Source organism: Tachyglossus aculeatus, unplaced genomic scaffold, assembly GCF_015852505.1.
Source record: "Tachyglossus aculeatus isolate mTacAcu1 unplaced genomic scaffold, mTacAcu1.pri scaffold_187_arrow_ctg1, whole genome shotgun sequence".
In the NCBI taxonomy this organism is placed as follows: domain Eukaryota; kingdom Metazoa; phylum Chordata; class Mammalia; order Monotremata; family Tachyglossidae; genus Tachyglossus; species Tachyglossus aculeatus.
Genome location: NW_024044905.1, coordinates 236,356 through 250,683, shown reverse-complemented (window position 1 = coordinate 250,683; position 14,328 = coordinate 236,356). Strand labels below are relative to the sequence as shown.

Sequence of the window (14,328 nt, the reverse complement as noted above, 5' to 3'; positions counted from 1 at the left end):
GTTTTTCTGCCCCGTGGGCTGGCATCCGTATGGAAGGAGGAATCAGCGCGCTCCTTCTCCTCCTGGTCAAGCCGGGGGCCCCCTCCCAGTCAGCCAGAGAGCCGGGGTGGTTGCCGGCAACTGGAGGCTCGTGGACATTTTTGTGGAAAGGCTCCTTTTCCTGGAATGACAGGAGTCTCCACTCTGCCCAGTGCCTAGTGAATGCAAGGACAAGATGACTAACGAAAGCTAAACAGAGCCCGGGAGGTCAGAGGAAACACAAAGTCGACATATCCTCTGGGGATATAACGTGATGTCAATTTTCCAGCAACAGCGAAAGTTGAATAGCAAATTGTCTGCTCTGTTAAAATAAAATCCCCAGGGCCCCACCGGAAAAGGGTTAAAGACCCATGGTGCCACGGGGAGGGCCTCTAGGAGTGGGGGGGAGGTTACTCCTTCAATGCCTCAGATTGATGGAAGCTTTGGCCTCTCTCTCGCCTCCCTGCCTCCTCAAATCAAATCAATCAATCAAAGTGGTCAGTATTTTGAAAACACGCGGAAGGTCAGGCACCGGGAAGAGCTAACCCCTTCCTGCTTGGGTCCCAGTGGCAGGACCAGTAGCCCGGGCAGCCGCTGCTGCCCACCAGAGGGGTGGAAAAGCCAGTGGAGGAGGTGGTTGGGGGCGTGGGGGTCCTTCAAAGGCATCTGATGGGAGGGCAGAAACTAGAAAAACCAGTTTTTAATGTTCCTAATGCTTCATGGTAAATATTTAACAGTAAACAGCTCACTGTTTGGTGTTTATATGCTAAGTAAGGTTCATTTGCTGAGGTTTATTGGTGGTTGTGTAAAGCGATACTTGTGTGGGACATAACTGCTCTTCTCAGGAAAGCCAAACACCGAAAGGAGCCAGTTTCCACCATTATCCCAGCAGGCATGGAGGGCACAGGGGCAAGGGGCTCCAGCCTACGGAGTGGCCGCAAGCACCGAGTTGTTGATTCCTCCTGGGGCAGGGGAATAACCCCTACTCCTTTAGCTCAACACCCCTGGCTTGCTGCGAGTTGGAGTTTCATTCCTCTTTAGCGGGCCCCGGACGGCCACTACTGTAGGGAGAAGCGGGGAACCCCGGCGCGGAGGGGCAGGTGTTCTGACAACAGGACACTGGAAATGGTTAAAAGATGGAAGCCGAAAACAGGTGGATAGGAATGAACGGTAGGAGGGCATAAGGTAATGGTTTGCCTTCTATTACAACCAGAATCGATCCTTATTGAATTTGGATCAAAGGAGTCCAAAGTCTTCGGGAAAGTTTATAAAAAATGATTTACGGGCGGTGGAGCCCATTACCCACGCCAACCATCTGCTTCCAGGCAACACACCCAGCAGCTGTATCCAGGTCATAAACACGCTTTCAAATTAGCATTGATTTTGCATAAAATGCCTCCCTCTTCCTCCCTTGAAAAACCCCATTCTGGGTTCAGGCATTGATTTCCTTTTGCAAATGACCCTGCTGCTGCACCGTGAAGCCACAGGCGCGTGGAGAGGACCGGGACAACAGCGTGAGGCCCAGGAAAGTCGTCCCCTCCACCTCATTAGGAGGAGCTGTGCACCAAGACTGAGCTCCATCCCCCTCCAAACCCGCTCCGTTCCTCCCGAACCATCCGCCTCCTGTTCCCAAGTGAGTTCTCTTTTCTGGATCAAAGGACTGTGGTCCACGGGAATGGAGAGGAACTCCTCCCGAAGCGCCGCCCTTCCAGGGTCAGGATGCCCTGCCCCATGCTGGCCAGGGCCTTTTCTCTCTCTCTCTCTGTCTTTCTCAACAGGAGGGAAGATGGAGGCCCACCCGGACCACATAACCTAGCCCTGTCAGGGCCTCCGGAGGCCCCCTGCCCCCAGGCCAGCTCTGGCTGGAGGGTCTTTCGGGTGTAACCCTACTGCAAGAGCTCTGGCTGCTCCCTGGCCTCGGGGGTCCCCCCTTGGGGGGCACTTGGCCAAGCCTAAATCCAGCCCGTGTGCTCACCAATGCCATCAGCAGTGACGGCGGAGGGGCTTCAGAGCAGCCTGAAATATAAAGAGGAGAGTGGTAGTGCTCCTCAGATTTCTGGGGCTTTTGGCCTCGAAAGGACCCGCCTTATATGCCGGGGAAGAAGTACCGCTTGGGATCCGGCGGCGGGATCCCCGTTTTCCCGTCAGGACAATCCCCTCCCTTGACCGTCACCGGAGTGGCCTGGACCTCCACACTTCCAGACGGTCAACTTCTTGGCCGGCCTGGCCGGCTTCCAAGGTGGGGGTCCCAGTGGTGGATCTGTCTGGAGTCTGGCTCTAATTGGCACACCCGGAGCTGAACGTTCTTTAGCTGCAGGCCAGTGGCACTCAAAAAGGGGAGAATTTCCCCGCCCTGTGAAAACATCAAAGCAATCACTTCCAATCTAATCCTTGCAACCAAATTCCTAATGACCAGCATGAGCAAGGGGAACAGCTGGCTTAGTGGAAAGAGCACAGACCTGCAAGTCTGGGAGTCAGAGGACTTGGGTTCCAATCCCAGCTCCTCCGCTTTTCTGCTGTGTGACCTTGGGCGGGTCATGGAACTTCTCTGGGCCTCAGTTCCCTCATCTGTACACTGGGGAATAAGATGGTGTGCCCAATATGGGATAGGGACTGTGTCCAAACCGATTATCTTGTATCTATTCGAGTGCTTAGTAGTTCCTGGCACATAGTGAGTGCTTAAAAACAAACAGCTCTTGGGAATATAGCTTCTTCCTTCTACTCAAACGACCCCTGCTGAGAGCCCTTAGCAAGAAGCTAGGAGTTTGACAATATGCCCCAGGATGGATACAGTGAAGGGAGTTGAGAAGCGGGGAGAGGAAGGGGTGCAGGAGAGAGGGAGGGAGGAGGTGAATGACACGGGGAAAAAATGGGCAAACTAGGAAAGGACCAGAACTGAAAAAGTAGGAGAGGCCTAGAGTGGAAAAGGGCCGTCTGGGTAGCAGCCCCAGATCCTGGGATCCTGGCCCCAGAGCATTCTGCTCCATCAAGGGAAACGGTTGTGTCAGGGCAAGGCCGGGGATTCAAGGCATGAAACAGGATCCCTGTTCTTAAAAGAAGAAGAATCAGCTGGCTGAAGGAATGAGGAAGAACGGATTTAGGGAGTTCAGCGAGAGGACGATGACCCGCAGCGGTTCCTAGGCTTCGTCCCCGCCCGAGAGGGGAGATCGTTCCCGCTTCAGGGAACAGGAGGCAGCACGGGCAGACGCTGAGTCAAGGAGAGCAGCGTGAGAAGCAGCATGGCCTAGTGGCTAGAACACGAGCCTGGGGGTCAGAAGGACCTGGGTTCTAAACCTGGCTCCGCCACTTGTCTGCTGTGTGACCCTGGGCAAGTCACTTGGCTGTGCCTCAGCTACCTCATCTGAAAAATGGGGATTAAAACTGTGAGCCCCATGTGGGACAGGGCCTATGTCTAACCTGGTTAGCTAATATCTACCCCAGCGCCTAGTACATTGCCTGGCACATAGTAAGTACTTAACAAATACCATTTAAAAAAAAAATTCAGGCAAGAAGCAGGCTCCAGAATGAAAGGTGAAGAATGAGAGTTGGAGCCAACAACCTGAAGAGGCCTCGCTGATCTAAACCGGACGTCGGGATGCTGGGAAGCCCCCTCTCCCGGCCTTCAGGCCGGAGGAAAGGAGGACTTTCCCCCAGCCTTTGCCCCAGATCTCAAGAACTGGTCCACTGACCGGACCTCAAGTGTTGGTTTGAAAGCAGTTTGTCATTTACCCCTTCAAAACTCTCAGCTACAAGATAAGGATCATGTCTACCAACTCCGTTGCACTGTACTTTCCCACTTGCTTAGTACAGTGCTCTGCATACAGGAAGTGCCCAATAAATACCACTGATTGACTGATAGGAGCTGGAGTGAGGAGATGGGAAGCAGCATGGCCAAGTGGAAAGAGCATGGGCCTAGGAATCAGAGGACCTGGGTTCTAATTGTAGCTCAATCTCTGGTCTGCTGTGTAACCTGAACAAGTCACTTTATTTTGTTAATATGTTTGGTTTTGTTCTCTGTCTCCCCCTTCTAGACTGTGAGCCCACTGTTGGGTAGGGACTGTCTCTGTATGTTGCCAATTTGTACTTCCCAAGCGCTTAGTACAGTGCTCTGCACACAGTAAGCGCTCAATAAATTTGATTGATTGATTGATTGATTAACTTCTCTATGCTTCAGTTTCCTCAACTGAAAAATGGGGATTAAATCCTACTCCTGCTTAGGCCCTGAACTCCATTTGGGAAAGGGACTGTGTCCAACCTGATTACCTTGTATCCACCCCAGCGCTTAGAACAGTACTTGACACATAATAAGTGCTTAACAAATACCATTATTAATTAATTAATGTGCTTTTCCATAACCTTCCCCTAGGCGATTCTGTGGGAAAACCCCGGTGAAGCAGAAAACGGAGGAGAAACTTGAAACGCGTTGCAGTGAAGAAGGAAGCCTGTGAACAGACTGGGACGCTCAAAGCACGAGAAAGGAAGGGTGCTGAAGGAAGGGGCAACCAGTTTGTGAGGTAACTTTGGAAAAATTAACCTCCTGCCTGAGACTTGGGTAAAATACGTTTGCGGGAGCCACGGCATAATTATCAAAGTACAATACAAATCAGTATCACTGTAAGTCACATGAACAATTCTATTTGCATTCTCCCATTGGCCTAGGTTCTGTGGGGAGAGCAGCACAGCAGGTAGACCAAAAGGTAGCTACTGGATGTGGTGGGAAACATCGGTTTTGGAGTGCAGGGAAAGGAGAGAAAATCTAAATATCAAAACACTGGGTGAACTATAACCCCCACTTCTAAGTAACTCACACCAAGTTGCTACTTAGCAACACCCAGGATCTGTTTCTGGAGCACAGAAACTTCCCTCTCTGGTCATCCCTGGCCTCTCCTCGGGGAAAAAAAACTCGCCCACAAAACCTCTAGAAGAGAATTCCCTCCTAATAATCATGAACGCCAAGGGGCAAGGACCATGACCAGTTCCCACCAGATAATTCTCTCCCAGAGCTTAGTACAGTGCTTTGTACACAGTAAGTCCTTAATAAATACAACTGCTGTTACCAGAACTACTGCTACTATTAACAAGCTTCACCCAGCAACACTCGCTTAACCATTTGGCCAACTTTTTCCTGTTCAAGGGATGGTGGTCCGGGCCCCTGGAGTGCTCCACCTTCCACCGCTTCATCCCACTGGCATCTCCACGGGGAGGTGAGTGGAGGCAGGGGAGGTGGGGGGGGGGGGGGGCGCTCAAAACGACAACCCCTCGAGGTAAAGATTTGGTGAAGGGAGGGGATTGGGGCTAACTGGTTCAAATGAGGTTTTGGGGTTATCTATGGATTTCAATTATCCATGCTTTCCCTGGCCCCAATTAACACAGACAATTGAGAACTGCCCGCCTGCATTCTTTCCATGTGGTCTGTGCGGTCCCTGAGAACGATCTGTTCTCCCTCTCCATCATCTCTTACAAAACACAGCGGTAAAAGGAAACAGCAATTAAGTGAGGCTGTTTTCCCAAACCCTTTTTAAAGGCTTTCCCTTAACAATGGTTTGGCTTTTTCAGAACAAATTATGGAATGGGTGGAGATTGCAGGGTTCAGCACTTCAGCCAACAGTTGGCTCCTGGGGAACTTTGCAATGCAGTTTCTCACCTTCTTTCCTGCCTCAGGAGATAACCTCCCCCTCACTTGAGAACAAAAGGGCCAAGCTCCAGCCCGGTTTGGCTTCCCTAAGAAGATGCGCCAAAACAAATTTCCTGTGAAATCAGCTACCAGCCTCCCTGCATCCCCAGTGCCAGGGGCTCTCTTCCCAAGATTAACCAGGCCAAAAGACATTTCTTTCCCTTCGTGGCTTTTTTTCTTTTTTTACAGTGAGAGGGAGGGCAGCTGGAGGCCGAGGACCGAGGTGAGCAGCAGGCAGTGCACCCCGCCGGGACTCCGGCCCCTGTCCAGCCGGAGCCCGGCCCTCGTCCTACCTTCTCCACTTCTGTGGGCCATACGTACGTGCGTAAGGACCGCTGAGGTCCAGGAGGTCTCGGGGAGAGAGGCTGTTGCTGTTGAGGGGGTGGTCTTGAGGGAGTGTGGGAGTTCTGGCCACAGAACCCACAGCCTGCAGATCCCAACTGATTCATCGGGCACATCTGCACCCTCTAGACTGTAAACACATTATGGGCAGGGACCGTATCTACTAATTCTGCTCTGTCGTTCTCTTCCAAACGCTCAGTACAGCGCTCTGCACATAGTAAACGCTAGATCAATACCATTGATTGATGGCTTGAGGCCCGCAGGGGCCCCGCTGCCTTGCATGGGGTCCCACTGTCCCTCAGGGGGCTGTAATTAGTGGTCAGAGCGGGGAGCCCCAACCAACCATGTTCACCACCCGATTCCATCATGTGACAAAACCACACACTGAACATGGTTGGAACTCGCCCTCTGACCACAAATTACAGTCCTGGGTGGCAGGAGAGCCCCTGGGCAGAACTGCAGAGGGCGGGAACTGTGGCTTTCTCTGCTGGAAAGTGGGGATAATATTCCTCCCTCTGCTCCTCTCAGAGGGACGGTGGGAGAATAACTGGATAATGTCCCACAAGTGTCCGGAAGGCCTGGGAGGAAATGCGAGGAAGCGTCACTTCCACCAGACTGCAGAGGAATCCGCTCCCAGCACCCACCCGGCCCAGCAGTTTTATGGGAGAGAGCAAAGGTCACTTTCATGCCAGTCAACCAGCTCCGGCAAGCAGCTGCTCTAGGTGCAGTAGGGGCGGCCCGGCCCGGCCCGGCCTGGCCTCGGCAGACCAGAAGGAAGGAGGGGTGGAGGGAGAGGGCACCCTAGGAAAGAGTGAAGCAAGCCATCAAGTGATGTGGTCCAGCTGTGGCAGGCACACCAATCTGGCCTGCACACAAAGAGGGCATGGCCTGGGGAAATGCAGAGCCCTCGAGGCAGCACCGGGCTCCGTACGGAACTGCTGCTCTCCGGCAGCTAATAAATAATAATAATAATTGTGATAATTGTTACTATGTGCCAAGCACTGTTCTAAGCACTGGGGTAGATACAAGGCAATCGGGTTGGACACGGGTCCTTGTCCCACATGGGGTTCATCATAATCTTAATCCCCATTTTACAGATGTGGCAACTAAGACACAGAGGTTAAATGACTTGCCCAAGGTTACAAAGCAGACAAATGGCAGAGCCAGGATTAGAACCCAGGTCCTTCTGACTCCCAGGTACATGCTCTAGCCACTAGGATATGCTGCTTCTCTAGTTAGGGACTGTCTCCATAGGGGCACAATGAGGAAAGGTGGGCAGGCCACGCAGAAGTCTTCTTGGGGCCAACCGGAAGCAAGGAACCTGGGAACGCCGTCAACATTCACAGATCATCTCTGAGGACAGAACCGATGCCAGAAAGAGGGAAAGGGGAAGGAGGAGGAAAAGAGAACTTCCCAGAAACATCTGAATGGAAGGCCGGGCACCAAGCTCCAGTCTGCCCAGGTCAGCCTTCCGGCTTCAACGGTAGCAACGGGGCCCCTGCCGGCATGGATGGAAGCCCTGCCATGTGACGCTGACCCTCTTCCTCATCCGATCCGAGGCAAGAATGGGGGATAGATCCCGTCCACGACACTTCTGTGGGGTGCCGGGCACTCCGGTTCAGCACCAGCGGACGCTCTTGGTAATGGCCTGCTGCCTCCTTGCTCCAACTTAGAACTCAACGCCCGGTGGCGTCTCGGCGGGGTTTGCCTTGATTTGAATCGGGAGCCGGATAAGGTGTCCTTAGGAGAGTTTGGAATTCTAAAGGACCACAGACTTTCCAGTCCTCCGGAAAGGAAACGAGCTCCTTGGTGAATGAGGTAAGCTGCGGTGAGCTCTGAAAAGGAAATATCCTCCGGGCTGTCCCAGGACTTGAGTGGGGCGGTAGTTTTGGAATCCCTAATTGGAGGCTCAGGGAGAGGCGACCGTAGGGTGTGCCCTGGGTGGGCACGGAGCGGACGGTGTGCCGGGACTTACTTATTAGTCCAGTAGGGTCCCGATCAGTGCCAGGGGCAATCAGCTTAGAGACTGTCTGGCTCCCAGTCTCCTCTTGTCCCCTCAGTGCATCCCACCATGGCCTTGTTCTATCAGCGCTCCCCAATGGAATCTCGAGCCATCAATGCTCCCCTCCGGAGCCTCATTCCCTCAAAGCTCCCTGGGAAAATAGTTCCATCAGCCCTTCCCACTGGAGTCTCGTTCCTTTGGTACTCCTCACCAGAGCCTCAGTCCATCGGTGCTGCACTCCGGAGCCTCATCCCCTCAGTGCAACCCACCAGGGCCTTGTTCCATCAGTGCTCCCCAATGGTGTCTCAGTCCATCGATGCTCCCCACTGGAGCCTCATTTCCCTCAAACCTCCCTGAGGAAATAGTTCCGTTGGTGCTCCCCACCAGAGTCTCGTTCCATCGGTGCTCCCCAGCATAGCCTCGTTGCATCGGGGCTCCCCAATGGAGCCTCGTCCCCTCACTTCATCAGGGCCTTGTTCCACTGGTGCTCTCCAATGGTGTCTCAGTCCGTCAATACTCCCCACCGTAGTCTTGTTCCTTCAAAGCTTCCCCCCGAATATCGCTCCGTCGGTGTTCACCCCAGAGCGCTCTCCTGAGGGTGAGTCCACACAGGCGGCCCCTCAGCAGTCCGCTTCCTCCAAGCTTGGCCTCACCCGCCATCTGCCTTGCCTAGAGAAAGCCCGGGCAGATGTGACACTAGCATTCCTGGCCGGGTAACAATGGGCGTCCAGACAGGTGCAGCGGCCTAGAGCAGATGACAGGCAGGTGCGGGTGCCACTGCTCACCCTCTGCGGCCTCCCCCTGCCCCCTCCCTCCCTCCGCCCCGCCCCGCAGCCGCCACCTGCCACTTAGGTTGCTCGAAAACCTGCCGGCCGCCAGCCACACCCCAGCCAGCAAACACGCTCGCTCGCTCTCCTCTCTCTCCCGGCTATCCATCCTCTTTGACTTGGTCCTTTTCACAATCAGCCCTTTCAAGCTATCATAAAGAGGAGGGCAGAAAAAAAACCGTTCCTTTTAAGAGCCAGGGGAGACTTTGATAGGCCAACTGGCTGGGGACTAATCAGGCCACTGAGGAAACGATTATCTCTTTCCCCCTGAAAAATAGCCAGCTGCAACAATGCCAAGGGTTTGTGCTCTGTGTGCGCCCGGGGCCTGCACTCCGGGCTTTGTTCCTCTTCTCTGGCACCTCCTCAGGCTTCCCTGGTTCCTACTCTTCCAGCTCCAGGCAGGGAAGATCTCGGGGGGAAACGGCCCTTGCCCCCGCTCTCTGGCTTCTAGGCAGTGGCTTTTCTCCGAGCCAGAGGCTTTTCTGTTTCTTGGGAACACAGAGGTTCGATGAGCCTCGGGCTGTTTAGGAGGGGCAGCAGCAGCAGCCTCTGGCTGGCTAATCCCCCTCTCCTTCACTTTTCTGGGTTCCCTCAGAAAGCAAGATCATCCCAGTGGCACTGACCCTCAGGCTGGATCTTCACCCTGGGCCTTCAGCACAGACCCTCAGGGTGGCCCCTCACCCTGGGCCTTCAGGGCAAGCCCTCAGCAAGGACCCTTGCACCCGTGTGGGCAGGTGTTTTCTCAGTTACCCACTCTTCCAGAATTCACAGCAAACCGTCTGAAGGATCCCAAGGGAAAGGAGGGGAAAACAATCCTTTGGGGAGAGGATTCCAGCAGAATCCCGTTTGGACGGACTGGGAGTCAGGTCTACCATGCCCCATCACACCGCTCCCCAACCATCACACATCCCAACACACACCGTTCCCCTCACGAGCCACATCACTCCTGATCATGCCACATGTCACCATGCCCCACTCCCCTATTACGGCCCACCGGGCACACTGCCCCACCCTACCTCCACATCATCCTTCGCCTCACGGGGGCTGGACAGGCACTTTAAGGCAGGCAGCCATGGCAGCTGCTTTAAGACTCAGCTGCAGCTGGCAGGGTCTGGGCTGGGTTCTTCCACAGTTCCAGGACTGAATTCCCTCCTGGGGCAGGGTGTGTTTACCAAGAGGAAGGGTAGGTAGGTTTGCTTGGGAAGTTTCCTTCCTTCCTCCGGGTCTATCCCAGTCTAAGTCTGCCGTGGACTTGGCAGGGCTTAGCAAGGCTGGCTAAGGCTGGGCTGAGCTGCGCAAGGCAGGGCAGGACAGGGCAAGACTAAGCATGGCAGGGCTGGGCAAGATAGGACAGGACAGGGCAAGATTGGGCATGGCAAGGCACGGCAGGGCTGCGTTGAGCTGGGCAAGGCAGAACAAGACTGGGCATGGCGGGGCTGGGCAGCGCATGCCAGGACAGGGAAAGGCAGAGTGGGACAGGCCTAGGAAGGGCAGGGCAGAGCAGGACAAAGTAGAGTAGGGCGGGGCTGAGCCGATTCTCTTTGATGTGACAAACAAAGGCCATTCCATGGGAGGGAATCTGCCAGAAACCACCCTTGTTGGACAGTTGTTCAGCGGTGGGGGCCTGATCGGGGGCTGGGGCTGTCCAGAGGCAGGTCCTCCAAGGCCGAGGGCTAAAGCGAAACAAGTAAACCACAGCCATAAAGCCAATCAACCAACCAACGTGGGCCAAGTGGGGGCAGTTAACCCCATGTTGTCATTCCCACCCCATGAAATTGGGTGTTGGGACCCTTTACACCAGCGACCAGAGGAGGAGAGCAGGTAAGTAACCTGACCCTGCTGCCTACCTTTCAGCCTGCAGCCCCGGGACCCAACTGGGTCCTGTCTCCTTTTCCCGACCGGGCCGGAAGGCCGCCCCGGCATGGCGTCCCTGCCTCTCCCAGTGCTCAGGGCCACGGGGTTGGTGCAGAGCACCTAACCAGCTTCCAGGTGTGCAGGTGGAGCGGGCAGCAGCAGGTCTTGTGGTGAGCGGCAGCGTGGAGCCCCCGAGGTCTGAACTGTGAACTAGCAGGCCAGGGCCACATCCCGCAGCCCTTCAGAAAACATTGGGCTCACATTCGATCGTTTTCTGAATCGGCCAGATGCCCTTGGTGCCCCTTCTCTGGGTCCCCTGCAGTCCCACAGGCCACAAGTGGCCTCCCGGTCTGCTGTGGTGCTATTCTGGCACAAATGCTTTGTCTGGGCGGCCCCATCCATCCCCCATCTCAATGACTACCTTGATGCGCGCTCACAGAACTCATTCCAGGCGCAGAGGAGACCCCGTGCTATTGTTAAATGTCAGGAGGCACTCCTTTCGACAGCTTGGAAAGTAATTCACCCTAGGGTTTAATTGTCCTGCTGCCTTCCTGGGGCAATTACATCTTGAAATAGCTCTGATTCAGCAGTAGTAACAGCAGCAGCATTTAGTGAGTGCCCACTTTGTGCGAGGCACTGTACTAGGCTCTTGTGAAGAACAAAGGATTGACATGTTTCCCACCCACAGGGAGCTCGCACTGTAACATGCGAGACCAACATGAAAATAGTTACAGTTACACGGACCATTCTGGGGACTCAAAAATGCAAGGTAAAACAAAATTGGGCCCATCCTCCAGGAATTTCTGGTCAAGACACACAACGACAGGTAATCATGGGAAAGTCCCTTCAATGAATGATTCGTGAGGCCCCCAGACAGAATTCATTCAATATGCAATGACACTTTTATAACAAATCAATGCATATTCACTAGGAGTGAAGCTAGAGTGACAGCATTTTTTTTTTTGAGCAGGGGTCCTTGTTGGGGATGGAAAGCAGTGCTAGCCCCATCCTCTGTGTGGTAACCCTTCATAGGCTTGAAAGTCACTCTTAAAAACAGCACGTTTCAAAATGCTTTGGCATTTCCCACTGACTCCATCACCATCAACCACTGGAGGAGATTGAGAGTTCACTGTCTCGACCCTGCAGCTTTCCCTTGGCCAGTTCAGCAGGTCTGGACACAGACATAGACCCAGAGGTGTCATTCCTGTTAGAAACACAGTCTTTAAATGCCCGATTTCAGTCGTTGGTTCAAGAAAGCAATGTTAGGATGGAACATTTTTGGAATTCCTGCTAACCCAAAGCAGCAATCTGTCCCCCTCCTCCTCTAGAGACCAGCGGACCCCTACTTCCCCTGAAGACCACTGGTCCCTCTCCTCCCCCTCAACAAACGGATCATTTACCTTGTTATCGAGACAAGGGCCTTTCAAACAGGCTCAGGGTCTAGGAAAGAACAATGCATTCCACAGCCCGGTGGACAGATGAAACTCCTACTACTACCTGAGCCCTTTTCCCCTCCCACCACCCCTAAAACACACTCCACACCCAGGACACATCTTTCACTCAATTGATCTAAATTCTTCCAAAGACCACATGCCTTATTGACTTTAAAATAGAACCCTCACTCTGGCTAATCATATGAGGCGGGGAGAGAGAAAGAGAGCCTGGTAGATTCCAAGTCACAGCCCTTAGAATTACTTTGGCCCTGTCTTCGTTGGGTGTTGAGGGCCCAGCCTAGTTCACAGCCAAGGGTTCACCTTGGGATGGGGGATGAATGATGAAGGGACAGATTGCCCACCTTAATTCATCTATTGATGCCTAATTGTAAATTGTGACTTCCCCACTGCCCTGGCTGAACTCAGAGAAGCACAGTTACCTACAAGAGCCTCTGCTCTGCCCTGTCTTCTCCTTGTCCCTCCCTGCTCTCGTTTTTTCTCTCGATTTCCCATAACACTGAGACCAAGCAACCGTGGCCTATTGGAAAGAGCATGGGCCTGCGAGTTGGAAGGACCCGGGTTCTGCTCCTGGCTCCACCACTTGTCTTCTGGCTGACCTTGGGCAGGTCACTTAACTTCTCTGTGGCTCAGTTACCTCATCTGTAAAATTGGGCTTAAAACTGTAAGCGCCACATGGGACATGGACTGTGTCGAACCTGATTAGCTGGTATCTACTCCAGTGCTTAGCAGCGCCTGGCACGTAGTAAGCGCTTAACAAATGCCATAACCCCCCACCTCCCAGACCACCCATCTGATTATCTTGTCTCTGCCCTAGCACCTAGAACAGGGCTTGCCATATAGTAAGTACTTACCAAAGACCAAAGTGATAATGATGATGATGATGATGGAGCTGTGATTCCAGCAAGGTGGCCTTAGCGATTAGTGGGACTTTTCCTTCACATGCATTTGGGGAGCCGAGGGACGACCAGGGTCTGGATAGTAGGAGCTGGATGGCACCCCTAGGCAGTATGGAGTTCCTAGTCTCTCTGGCACCACCTCCAACCCACTCTATGCCCAGCTGGGCACTGTAGAGGGCAACTCATGCAGAATGAGTGTGTAGTAGGGGTTGTTGGTGGCATAAACACCTGTTTCTTCACACCTGAAGTTTCTCCAGCTTGGGACAGCACTGTTTCTTCCTGAGGCCGACCTCCCTGCTCCTCTGCCCTACAGCCTCCCTGCTTCCTGACCTCCCTATTCCTGGACTTCCAGCCTCCCTGTCCCTCTGCCCCTGAGCACCCTGGCCTTCCTGTCCCCCATTACGCCAGACAGAATATTAAACAGTCCTGCATAATGCTTGTTTTCAGTACAGGTTTTGGCTAGAACACTGTTAGAGAACTGCAAACTTCTACTCAACAACGCGAGCCTGTGTGGATAGAGCCTGACGCAGCGGTGGACGGAAGAGTCGAGCATGTGAACGCTGCCCCGCAACCGGTGAGTATGTACGTTTTTGTTCACACAATCCCTGCAATCTAGGAGAACTAAATGTACAAGAAAGTTGCGGTCATCACTGCAGCGAGGTCTAGACCTCATAGACAGTCAGAAAGATCGGTTGGACCAGAAGCAGCAGAGTCTGGACAGTCCAACTGACCGGAGGGAAATGGCTGGTGAAGGAAGAGGCATTACCAAGTAGGCCTTTCAGGGAAGTCAGAAGGGATGGTAGTCCACTTGAGCGGTTGGGAGGCAGGGGTGGAGACACAGAGAGAGAGAGAGAGAGAGACTTTCTCTCTCTCTCTACTAGTCTTTTGTTTCTAAAGATGAAGCTACTGAGGGGAATACCCTGACCCTCTAACCATGTGCAAGAGCATATTTTTATGGTATTTATTAAGTGCTTATTATGTTTAAAGTACTGTTCTAGGCACTGGGGTAAATACAAGTTAAGTTGGAAACAGTCCCTGTCCCACATGGGGCTGACATTACTAAGTGATAGTCTAAGCATATCTGGAAAGACGCCCCCCAGGCCACCACTGGCTCCACATGCATGGAGAAGTCAGAGCGGAGAGGAAGGGGTAGGGAGAGTGAAGTGAGCCGCAGATTCAGCCCTGCTCGGCCCCCAAAAGCGAGACAATCTCACTGGCAAGTGTAAGCCCCACCAGTCAGCTTCACTGCTCACCGGTCACT

The 14,328-nt window shown here is 53.5% G+C and overlaps 1 protein-coding gene across 2 annotated transcripts in view; it reads right to left on the bottom strand.

The window, feature by feature from the left end:
* FAM120B (family with sequence similarity 120B) overlaps positions 1–14,328 on the bottom strand; it is a 73,472-nt gene that overhangs the window by 24,393 nt on the left and 34,751 nt on the right. The gene's annotated exons all lie outside the window — the stretch shown is intronic.